Below are 11409 nucleotides of genomic sequence, written 5' to 3'. Positions count from 1 at the left end.
CTAAGTTGTGGGCTTGGTGTCTAAGTTGTGGGCTTGGTGTCTAAGTTGTGAACTTGGTGTCTAGGTTGTGGACTTGGTGTCTAGGTTGTGGGCTTGGTGTCTAAGTTGTGGGCTTGGTGTCTAAGTTGTGGTCTTGGTGTCTAAGTTGTGGACTGAGATGTTCATTTATAACCTTAGTGTGTGCTTGGAGGACGTGGTGTCTAACTTGTGTACTTGGTGTCTAAGTTGTGGTATTAGGGGCTAATTTATTTCATTGGTGTCTAAGTTGTGGGCTTGTTGTCTAGGTTGCGGGGTTGGTGTCTAGGTTGCGGGCTTGGTGTCCATGTTGCGGGTTTGGTGTCTAGGTTGCGGGCTTGGTGTCTAAGTTGAGGACTTGGTGTATAAGTTGAGGACTTGGTGTCTAACTTGTGGACTGAGATGCGCTTTTATAACCTTAGTGTCTGCTGGGAGGACATGGTGTCTAACTTGTGGTCTTGGTGTCTAAGTTGTGGTATTAGGGGCTAATTTATGACCTTGGTGTTTAAGTTGTGGGGTTGGTGTCTTAAGTTGTGGGCTTGGTGTCTAGGTTGTGGGCTTGGTGTCTAGGTTGTGGGATTGGTGTCAAAGTTGTGGGCTTGGTGTCTAAGATGCAGGCTTGGTGTCTAAGATGTGGTCTAGGTGTCTCAGTTGTGGTCTAGGTGTCTCAGTTGTGGACTTGGTGTTTCAGTTGTGGACTTGGTGTCTAAGTTGTGGACTAGGTGTCTCAGTTGTGACCTTGGTGTCTCAGTTGTGGATTGAGATGCTCATTTATAACATGAGTATTTGCTTGGAGGACTTGGTGTCTAAGTTGTGGGCTTGGTGTCTAAGTTGTGGAACTAGGGGCTAATTTATGACCTTGGTGTCTATGTTGTCGATTTGGTATCTAAGTTGTGGGCTTGGTGCCTAGGTTGTGGGCTTGGTTTCTAGGTTGTGGGCTTGGTGTCTAAGTTGTTGGCTTGGTGTCTAAGTTGTGGGCTTGGTTTCTAAGTTGTGAGCTTGGTGTCTAAGTTGTGGGCTTGGTGTCTTAGTTGTGGGCTTGGTGTCTTAGTTGTGGGCTTGGTGTCTAAGTTGTGGGTTTGGTGTCTAAGATGTGGGCTTGGTGCCTAAGATGTGGGCTTGGTATCTAAGTTGTGGGCTTGGTATCTAAGTTGTGGGCTTGGTGTCTAAGTAGTGGGCTTGGTGTCTAAGTAGTGGGCTTGGTGTCTAAGTAGTGGGCTTGGTGTCTAAGTAGTGGGCTTGGTGTCTAAGTAGTGGGCTTGGTGTCTAAGTAGTGGGCTTGGTGTCTAAGTAGTGGGCTTGGTGTCTAAGTAGTGGGCTTGGTGTCTAAGTTGTGGACTTGGTGTATAATTTGAGGACTTGGTGTCTAAGTTGAGGACCTGGTGTCTAAGTTGTGGACTGAGATGGGCTTTTGTAACATTAGTGTCTGCTTGGAGGACTTGTTGTGTAACTTGTGGCCTTGGTGTCTAAGTTGTGGAATTAGGGGCTAATTTATGACCTTGGTGTCTAAGTTGTGGACTTGGTGTCTTAAGTTGTGGGTTTGGTGTCTAAGTTGTGGGCTTGGTGTCTAAGTTGTGGGCTTAAAGGCTAATTTATGACCTTAGTGTTTTGTTGGTGGAGTTGATGTATAAGTTGCAAGCTTAATATATTCTTGGATGACTTGGTGTCTCAGTTGTGGACTAGGTGTCTAAGTTGTGACCTTGATGTCTCAGTTGTGACTTTGGTGTCTCCTTGGAGGCCTTGATGTCTAAGTTGTAGACATCGTGTCTAATTTGTGGACTTGGTGTCTAAGTGGTGAACTGAGATGCTCATTTATGAGCTTAGTGTCTGCTTGGATGACTTGGTGTCTAACTTGTGGACTTGGTGTTTAAGTTGTGGAATTAGGGGCTAATTTATGACCTTGGTGTTTATGTTGTGGATTTCGTATCTTAAGTTGTGGACTTGGTGTGTAAGTTGTGGGCTTGGTGCCTAGGTTGTGGGCTTGGTTTCTAGGTTGTGGGCTTGGTATCTAAGTTGTGGGCTTGGTGTCTAAGTTGTGGGCTTGGTGTCTAAGTTGTGGGCTTGGTGTCTAAGTTGTGGGCTTGGTGTCTAAGTTGTGGGCTTGGTGTCTAAGTTGTGGGCTTGGTGTCTAAGTTGTGGGCTTCATGTCTAGGTTGTGGGCTTGGTGTCTAAGTTGTGGGCTTGGTGTCTAAGATGTGGGCTTGGTGTCTAAGATGTGGGCTTGGTGTCTAAGATGTGGGCTTGGTGTCTAAGATGTGGGCTTGGTATCTAAGATGTGGGCTTGGTATCTAAGTTGTGGGCTTGGTATCTAAGTTGTGGGCTTGGTGTCTACGTTGTGGGCTTGGTGTCTAAGTTGTGGACTGAGATGCTCATTTATAACCTTAGTGTCTGCTTGGAGGACGTGGTGTCTAACTTGTGGACTTGGTGTCTAAATTGTGGTATTAGGGGCTAATTTATTTCATTGGTGTCTAAGTTGTGGGCTTGTTGTCTAGGTTGTGGGCTTGGTGTCTAGGTTGCGGGCTTGGTGTCTAGGTTGCGGGCTTGGTGTCTAGGTTGCGGGCTTGGTGTCTAAGTTGAGAACTTGGTGTATAAGTTGAGGACTTGGTGTCTAACTTGTGGACTAAGATGCGCTTTTATAACCTTAGTGTCTGCTGGGAGGACGTGGTGTCTAACTTGTGGTCTTGTTGTCTAAGTTGTTGTATTAGGGGCTAATTTATGACCTTGGTGTCTAAGTTGTGGGCTTGGTGTCTTAAGTTGTGGGCTTGGTGTCTAGGTTGTGGGCTTGGTGTCTAACTTGAGGACTTGGTGTCTAAGTTGTGGACTGAGATGCGCTTTTATACCCTTAGTGTTTGCTTGGAGGACGTGGTGTCTAAGTTGTGGGCTTGGTGTCTAAGTTGTGGGCTTGGTGTCTAAGTTGTGGGCTTGGTGTCTAAGTTGTGGGCTTGGTGTCTTAAGTTGTGGGCTTGGTGTCTTAAGTTGTGGGCTTGGTGTCTTAAGTTGTGGGCTTGGTGTCTTAAGTTGTGGGCTGGGTGTATAATTTGTGGGCATGATGTCTATGTTGTGGGCTTGGTGTCTTATGTTGTGAACTTGGTGTCTTAAGTTTTGGACTTGTTGTCTAAATTGTGGACCTGGTGTCAAGAGTTGTGGAATTTGAGGCTTATTTATGACCTTAGTGTCTTCTTGGAGGAGTTGGCGTCTCAGTTGTGGTCTAGGTGTCTCAGTTGTGGTCTAGGTGTCTCCGTTGTGGACTTGGTGTTTCAGTTGTGGACTTGGTGTCTAAGTTGTGGACTAGGTGTCTTAGTTGTGACCTTGGTGTCTCAGTTGAGACCTTGGAGTCTCCTTGGAAGCCTTGATGTCTAAGTTGTAGACTTCGTGTCTAATTTGTGGACTTGGTGTCTAAGTTGTAGATTGAGATGCTCATTTATAACATTAGTATTTGCTAGGAGGACTTGGCGTCTAAGTTGCGGGCTTGGAGTCTAAGTTGCGGGCTTGACGTCTAAGTTGCGGGCTTGGCGACTATGTTGCGGGCTTGGCGTCTAAGTTGCGGGCTTGGCGTCTAAGTTGTGGGTTTGGCGTCTAAGTTGCGGGCTTGGCGTCTAAGTTGCGGGCTTGGCGTCTAAGTTGCGGGCTTGGCGTCTAAGTTGCGGGCTTGGCGTCTAAGTTGCGGGCTTGGCGTCTAAGTTGCGGGCTTGGCGTCTAAGTTGCGGGCTTGGCGTCTAAGTTGCGGGCTTGGCGTCTAAGTTGCGGGCTTGGCGTCTAAGTTGCGGGCTTGGCGTCTAAGTTGCGGGCTTGGCGTCTAAGTTGCGGGCTTGAACTCTTTGTTGTTGGCTTGGTGTTTAAACTGTGGGCTTGGTGTCTAATTTCTGGACTGAGATGCTCATTTATAACCTTAGTGTCTGCTTGGAGGACTTGATGTCTAAGTTGTTGACTTGGTGTCTATGTTGTGGACTTGGTGTATAAGTTGAGGAATTGGTGTCTAATTTGTGGACTTGGTTTCTAAGTTGTGGACTGAGATGCGCTTTTATAACCGTAGTGTCTGCTTGGAGGACTTAGACACCAAGTTGTGGAATTAGGGGCTAATTTATGACCTTGGTGTCTAAGTTGTGGGCTTGGTGTCTAAGTTGTGGGCTTGGTGTCTAAGTTGTGGACTTGGTGTCTAAGTTGTGGGCTTAAAGGCTAATTTATGACCTTAGTGTTTTGTTGGTGGAGTTGATGTATAAGTTGCAAGCTTAGTATATTCTTGGATGACTTGGTGTCTCAGTTGTGGACTAGGTGTCTCAGTTGTGACCTTGATGTCTCAGTTGTGACTTTCGTGTCTCCTTGGAGGACTTGATGTCTAAGTTGTAGACTTCGTGTCTCATTTGTGGACTTGCTGTCTAAGTTGTGGACTTAAAGGCTAATTTATGACCTTAGTGTCTGCTTGTAGAATCTGTTGTCTAAGATGTGGACAAGGTGTCTCGGTTGTGGACTAGGTGTCTCGGTTGTGGACTAGGTGTCTCAGTTGTGAGCTTGGTGTCTCAGTTGTGAGCTTGGTGTTTCAGTTGTGACCTTGGTGTCTCATTTCTGACCTTGCTGTCTCCCCGGAGGACTTGATGTCTAAGTTGTAGACTTCGTGGCTAATTTGTGGTCTTGGTGTCTAAGTTGTGAACTGAGATGCTCATTTATGAGCTTAGTGTCTGCTTGGAGGACTTGGTGTCTAACTTATGGACTGGGTGTCTAAGTTGTGGAACTAGGGGCTAATTTATGACCTTGGTGTCTATGTTGTGGATTTGGTATCTTAAGTTGTGGGCTGGATGTCTAAGTTGTTGGCTTGGGGTCTATGTTGTGGGCTTGGTGTCTAAGATGTGGGCTTGGTGTCTAAGATGTGGGCTTGGTGTCTAAGATGTGGGCTTGGTGTCTAAGTTGTGTATTTGGTGTCTAAGTTGTGGGCTTGGTGTCTTAAGTTGTGGACTTGGTGTCTAAGTTGTGGGCTTGGTGTCTAAGTTGTGGGCTTGGTATCTAAGTTGTGGGCTTGGTGTCTAAGTTGTGGGCTTGGTGTCTAAGTTGTGGGCTTGGTGTCTAAGTTGTGGGCTTGGTGTCTAAGTTTTGGGCTTGGTGTCTAGGTATTGGACTTGGTGTGTAGGTTGTGGGCTTGGTGTCTAGGTTGTGGGCTTGGTGTGTAGATTGTGGGTTTGGTGTTTAGGTTGTGGGCTTGGTGTCTATGTTGTGGGCTTGGTATCTAGGTTGTGGACTTGGTGTCTAAGTTGTGGACTGAGATGCTCATTTTTAACCTTAGTGTCTGCTTGGAGGACTTGGTGTCTATGTTGTAGAATTGGTTTATAAGTTGAGGACTTGGTGTATAAGTTGAGGACTTGGTGTATAAGTTGAGGGCTTGGTGTCTAAGTTGTGGACTTGGTGTCTAAGTTGTGGACTGAGATGCACTTTTATAACCTTAGTGTCTGCTTGGAGGACTTGGTGTCTAAATTGTGGAATTAGGGGCTAATTTATGACCTAGGTGTCTAAGTTGTAGACTTGGTGTCTATGTTGTGGAATTAGGGGCTAATTTATGACCTTGGTGTATATGTTGTTTTGGGCTTTCTGTCTAAGTTGTGGGCTTGTTGTCTAAGTTGTGGGCTTGGTGTCTAAGTTGTGGACTGAGATGCTCATTTTTAACCTTAGTGTCTGCTTGGAGGACTTGGTGTCTAAGTTGTGGAATTAGGGGCTAATTTATGATCTTGGTGTCTAAGTTGTGGACTTGGTGTCTAAGTTGTGGGCTTGGTGTCTAAATTGTGGCCTTGGTTTCTAAGTTGTGGGCTTGGTGTCTAGGTTGTGGGCTTGGTGTCTAAATTGTGGCCTTGGTTTCTAAGTTGTGGGCTTGGTGTCTAGGTTGTGGGCTTGGTGTCTAAGTTGTGGGCTTGGTGTCTAAGTTGTGGGCTTGTTGTCTATGTTGTGGTCTTGGTGTCTAAGTTGTGGGCTTGGTGTCTAAGTTGTGGGCTTGGTGTCTAAGTTGTGGGCTTGGTGTCTAAGTTGTGGGCTTGGTGTCTAAGTTGTGGGCTTGGTGTCTAAGTTGTGGGCTTGGTGTCTATGTTGTGGGCTTGGTGTCTATGTTGTGGGCTTGGTGTCTAAGTTTTGGACTTGGAGATTAATTTAAGGCTTAGTGTCTTGTTGGAGGAGTCGATGTTTCAGTTGTGACCTAAGTATCTTCTTGGAGGACTTGGTGTCTAAGTTGTGGACTTGGTGTCTAAGTTGTGGACTTGGTGTCTAAATTGAAGACTTGGTGTGTAAGTTGAGGACTTGGTGTGTAAGTTGAGGGCTTGGTGTCTAAGTTGTGGACTTGGTGTCTAAGTTGTGGACTGAGATGCACTTTTATAACCTTAGTGTCTGCTTGGAGGACTTGGTGTCTAAATTGTGGAATTAGGGGCTAATTTATGACCTAGGTGTCTAAGTTGTAGACTTGGTGTCTATGTTGTGGAATTAGGGGCTAATTTATGACCTTGGTGTATATGTTGTGGATTTGGTGTCTTAAGTTGTGGTCTTGGTGTCTAAGTTGTGTGCTTGGTGTCTAAGTTGTGGACTTGGTGTATAAGTTGAGGACTTGGTGTATAAGTTGAGGACTTGGTATATAAGTTGAGGGCTTGGTGTCTAAGTTGTGGACTTGGTGTCTAAGTTGTGGACTGAGATGCACTTTCATAACCTTAGTGTCTGCTTGGATGACTTGATGTCTAACTTGTGGAATTAGGGGCTAATTTATTTCATTGGTGTCTAAGTTGTGAACTTGGTGTCTATGTTGTGGAATTAGGGGCTAATTTATGACCTTGGTGTATATGTTGTGGATTTGGTGTCTTATGTTGTGGTCTTGGTGTCTAAGTTGTGGGCTTGGTGTGTATGTTGTTGGCTTGGTGTCTAAGTTGTGGACTTGGTTTCTAAGTTCTGGGCTTGGAGATTAATTTAAGGCCTTAGTGTCTTGTTGGAGGAGTCGATGTTTCAGTTGTGACCTTAGTATCTTCTTGGAGGACTTGGTGTCTAAGTTGTAGACTTGGTTTCTAAGTTGTGGACTTAGATGCGCTTTTATAACCTTAGTGTCTGCTTGGAGGACTTGGTGTCTAACTTGTGGACTTGGTGTCTAAGTTGTGGGCTTGGTGTCTCCTTGGAGGACTTGATGTCTAAGTTGTAGACTTCGTGTCTAATTTGTGTAATTGGTGTTTAAGTTGTGGACTGAGATGCTCATTTATAACCTTAGTGTCTGCTTGGGGGACTTGGTGTCTAATTTGTAGACTTGGTGTGTAAGTTCTGAAATTAGGGGCTAATTTATGAACTTGGTGTCTATGTTGTGGATTTGGTGTCTTAAGTTGTCTACTTGGTGTCTAAGTTGTGGACTTGGTGTATAAGTTGAGGACTTGGTGTCTAACTTGTGGACTTGGTTTCTAAGTTGTGGACTGACATGCGCTTTTATAAGCTTAGTGTCTGCTTGGAGGACTTGGTGTCTAACTTGTGGACTTGGTGTCTAAGTTGTGGAATTAGGGGCTAATTTATGACCTTGGTGTCTAAGTTGTGGACTTGGTGTCTAAGTTGTGGTCTTGGTGTCTAGGTTGTGGGCTTGGTGTCTAGGTTGTGGGCTTGGTGTCTAAGTTGTGGGCTTGGTGTCTAGGTTGTGGGCTTGGTGTCTATGTTGTGGGCTTGGTGTCTATGTTGTGGGCTTGCTGTCTAAGTTGTGAGCTTGGTGTCTAAGTTGTGTGCTTGGTGTCAAAGTTGTGGGCTTGGTGTCTAAGTTGTGGCCTTGGTGTCTAAGTTGTGGGCTTGGTGTCTAAGTTGTGGGTTTGGTGTCTAAGTTGTGGGCTTGGTGTCTATGTTGTGGGCTTGGTGTCTAAGTTTTGGACTTGGAGGTTAATTTATGACCTTAGTGTCTTGTTGGAGGACTTGATGTTTAAGTTGTGACCTTAGTATCTTCTTGGAGGACTTGGAGTCTAAGTTGTGGACTTGGTGTCTATGTTGTGGACCTGGTGTCTAGAGTTGTGGAATTTGAGGCTTATTTATGACCTTAGTGTCTGCTTGGAGGAGTTGGTGTCTCAGTTGTGGACTAGGTGTCTCAGTTGTGGACTAAGTGTCTCAGTTGTGGACTAGGTGTCTCAGTTGTTACCTTGGTGACTGCTTGGAGGACTTGATGTCTAAGTTGTAGACTTCATGTCTAATTTGTGGACTTGGTGTTTAAGTTGTAGACTGAGATGCTCATTTATAACCTTAGTGTCTGCTTGGGGGTCTTGGTGTCTAACTTGTGGACTTGGTGTATAAGTTGTTGACTTGGTGTATTAGTTGTGGACTTGGTGTCTCAGTTGTGACCTTGGTGTCAGAGTTGTGACCTTGGTGTCTCAGTTGTGACCTTGGTGACTGCTTGGAGGACTTGATGTCTAAGTTGTAGACTTCGTATCTAATTTGTGTACTTGGTGTTTAAGTTGTGGGCTGAGATGCTCATTTATAACCTTAATGTCTGCTTGGGGGACTTGGTGTCTAACTTGTGGACTTGGTGTCTAAGTTCTGGAATTAGGGGATAATTTATGAACTTGGTGTCTAAGTTCTGGACTTGGTGTCTAGGTTGTAGACTTGATGTCTAAGTTGTGTTCTTGGTGTCTAAGTTTTGGCCTTGGTGTCTAAGTTGTGGGCTTGGTGTCTAAGTTGTGGACTTGGTGTCTAAGTTGTGGACTTGGTGTCTAAGTTGTGGACTTGGTGTCTAAGTTGTGGACTTGGTGTCTAATTTGTGGACTTGGTGTCTAACTTGTGGACTGAGATGCTCATTTATAACCTTAGCGTCTGCTTGGAGGACTTGGTGTCTAAGTTGTGGACTTGGTGTCTAAGTTGTGGTCTTGGTGTATAAGTTGAGGACTTGGTGTATAAGTTGAGGACTTAGTGTCTAATTTGTGGACTTGGTTTCTAAGTTGTGGACTGAGATGCACTTTTATAACCTTAGTGTCTGCTTGGAGGAATTGGTGTCTAAATTGTGGAATTAGGGGCTAATTTATGACCTAGGTGTCTAAGTTGTGGACTTGGTGTCTAAGTTGTGGACTTGGGGCTAATTTATGACCTTGGTGTCTATGTTGTGGATTTGGTGTCTTAAGTTGTGGGCTTGGTGTCTAGGTTGTGGGCTTGGTGTCTAAGTTGTGGACTTGGAGGTTAATTTATGGTTTTAGTGTCTTGTTGGAGGACTTGATGTCTAAGTTGTGGACTTGGTGTTTATGTTGTGGACCTGGTGTCTAGAGTTGTGGAATTTGAGGCTTATTTATGACCTTAGTGTCTGCTTGGAGGAGTTGGTGTCTCAGTTGTGACCTTGGGGTCTCAGTTGTGACCTTGGGGTCTCAGTTGTGACCTTGGGGTCTCAGTTGTGACCTTGGGGTCTCAGTTGTGACCTTGGTGTCTCCCTGGAGGACTTGATGTCTAAGTTGTAGACTTCGTGTCTAATTTGTGTAATTGGTGTTTAAGTTGTGGGCTGAGATGCTCATTTTTAACATTAGTGTCTCCTTCGGGGACTTGGTGTCTAACTTGTGGACTTGGTGTCTAAGTTGTGGAATTAGGGGCTAATTAATGACTTTGGTGTCTAAGTTGTGGGCTTGGTGTCTAAGTTGTGGGCTTGGTGTCTAGGTTGTGGACTAGGTGTCTAGGTTGTGGGATTGGTGTCAAAGTTGTGGGCTTGGTGTCTAAGATGCAGGCTTGGTGTCTAAGATGTGGTCTAGGTGTCTCAGTTGTGGTCTAGGTGTCTCAGTTGTGGACTTGGTGTTTCAGTTGTGGACTTGGTGTCTAAGTTGTGGACTAGGTGTCTCAGTTGTGACCTTGGTGTCTCAGTTGTGGATTGAGATGCTCATTTATAACATGAGTATTTGCTTGGAGGACTTGGTGTCTAAGTTGTGGCCTTGGTGTCTAAGTTGTGGAACTAGGGGCTAATTTATGACCTTGGTGTCTATGTTGTCGATTTGGTATCTAAGTTGTGGGCTTGGTGCCTAGGTTGTGGGCTTGGTTTCTAGGTTGTGGGCTTGGTGTCTAAGTTGTTGGCTTGGTGTCTAAGTTGTGGGCTTGGTTTCTAAGTTGTGAGCTTGGTGTCTAAGTTGTGGGCTTGGTGTCTTAGTTGTGGGCTTGGTGTCTTAGTTGTGGGCTTGGTGTCTTAGTTGTGGGCTTGGTGTCTAAGTTGTGGGTTTGGTGTCTAAGATGTGGGCTTGGTGCCTAAGATGTGGGCTTGGTATCTAAGTTGTGGGCTTGGTATCTAAGTTGTGGGCTTGGTGTCTAAGTAGTGGGCTTGGTGTCTAAGTAGTGGGCTTGGTGTCTAAGTAGTGGGCTTGGTGTCTAAGTAGTGGGCTTGGTGTCTAAGTAGTGGGCTTGGTGTCTAAGTAGTGGGCTTGGTGTCTAAGTAGTGGGCTTGGTGTCTAAGTTGTGGACTTGGTGTATAATTTGAGGACTTGGTGTCTAAGTTGAGGACCTGGTGTCTAAGTTGTGGACTGAGATGGGCTTTTGTAACATTAGTGTCTGCTTGGAGGACTTGTTGTGTAACTTGTGGCCTTGGTGTCTAAGTTGTGGAATTAGGGGCTAATTTATGACCTTGGTGTCTAAGTTGTGGACTTGGTGTCTTAAGTTGTGGGTTTGGTGTCTAAGTTGTGGGCTTGGTGTCTAAGTTGTGGGCTTAAAGGCTAATTTATGACCTTAGTGTTTTGTTGGTGGAGTTGATGTATAAGTTGCAAGCTTAATATATTCTTGGATGACTTGGTGTCTCAGTTGTGGACTAGGTGTCTAAGTTGTGACCTTGATGTCTCAGTTGTGACTTTGGTGTCTCCTTGGAGGCCTTGATGTCTAAGTTGTAGACATCGTGTCTAATTTGTGGACTTGGTGTCTAAGTGGTGAACTGAGATGCTCATTTATGAGCTTAGTGTCTGCTTGGATGACTTGGTGTCTAACTTGTGGACTTGGTGTTTAAGTTGTGGAATTAGGGGCTAATTTATGACCTTGGTGTTTATGTTGTGGATTTCGTATCTTAAGTTGTGGACTTGGTGTGTAAGTTGTGGGCTTGGTGCCTAGGTTGTGGGCTTGGTTTCTAGGTTGTGGGCTTGGTATCTAAGTTGTGGGCTTGGTGTCTAAGTTGTGGGCTTGGTGTCTAAGTTGTGGGCTTGGTGTCTAAGTTGTGGGCTTGGTGTCTAAGTTGTGGGCTTGGTGTCTAAGTTGTGGGCTTGGTGTCTAAGTTGTGGGCTTCATGTCTAGGTTGTGGGCTTGGTGTCTAAGTTGTGGGCTTGGTGTCTAAGATGTGGGCTTGGTGTCTAAGATGTGGGCTTGGTGTCTAAGATGTGGGCTTGGTGTCTAAGATGTGGGCTTGGTATCTAAGATGTGGGCTTGGTATCTAAGTTGTGGGCTTGGTATCTAAGTTGTGGGCTTGGTGTCTACGTT

Source organism: Psittacula echo (assembly GCF_963264785.1).
Source record: "Psittacula echo genome assembly, contig: SCAFFOLD_76, whole genome shotgun sequence".
NCBI lineage: Eukaryota > Metazoa > Chordata > Aves > Psittaciformes > Psittacidae > Psittacula > Psittacula echo.
This window is presented reverse-complemented; position numbering follows the sequence as displayed.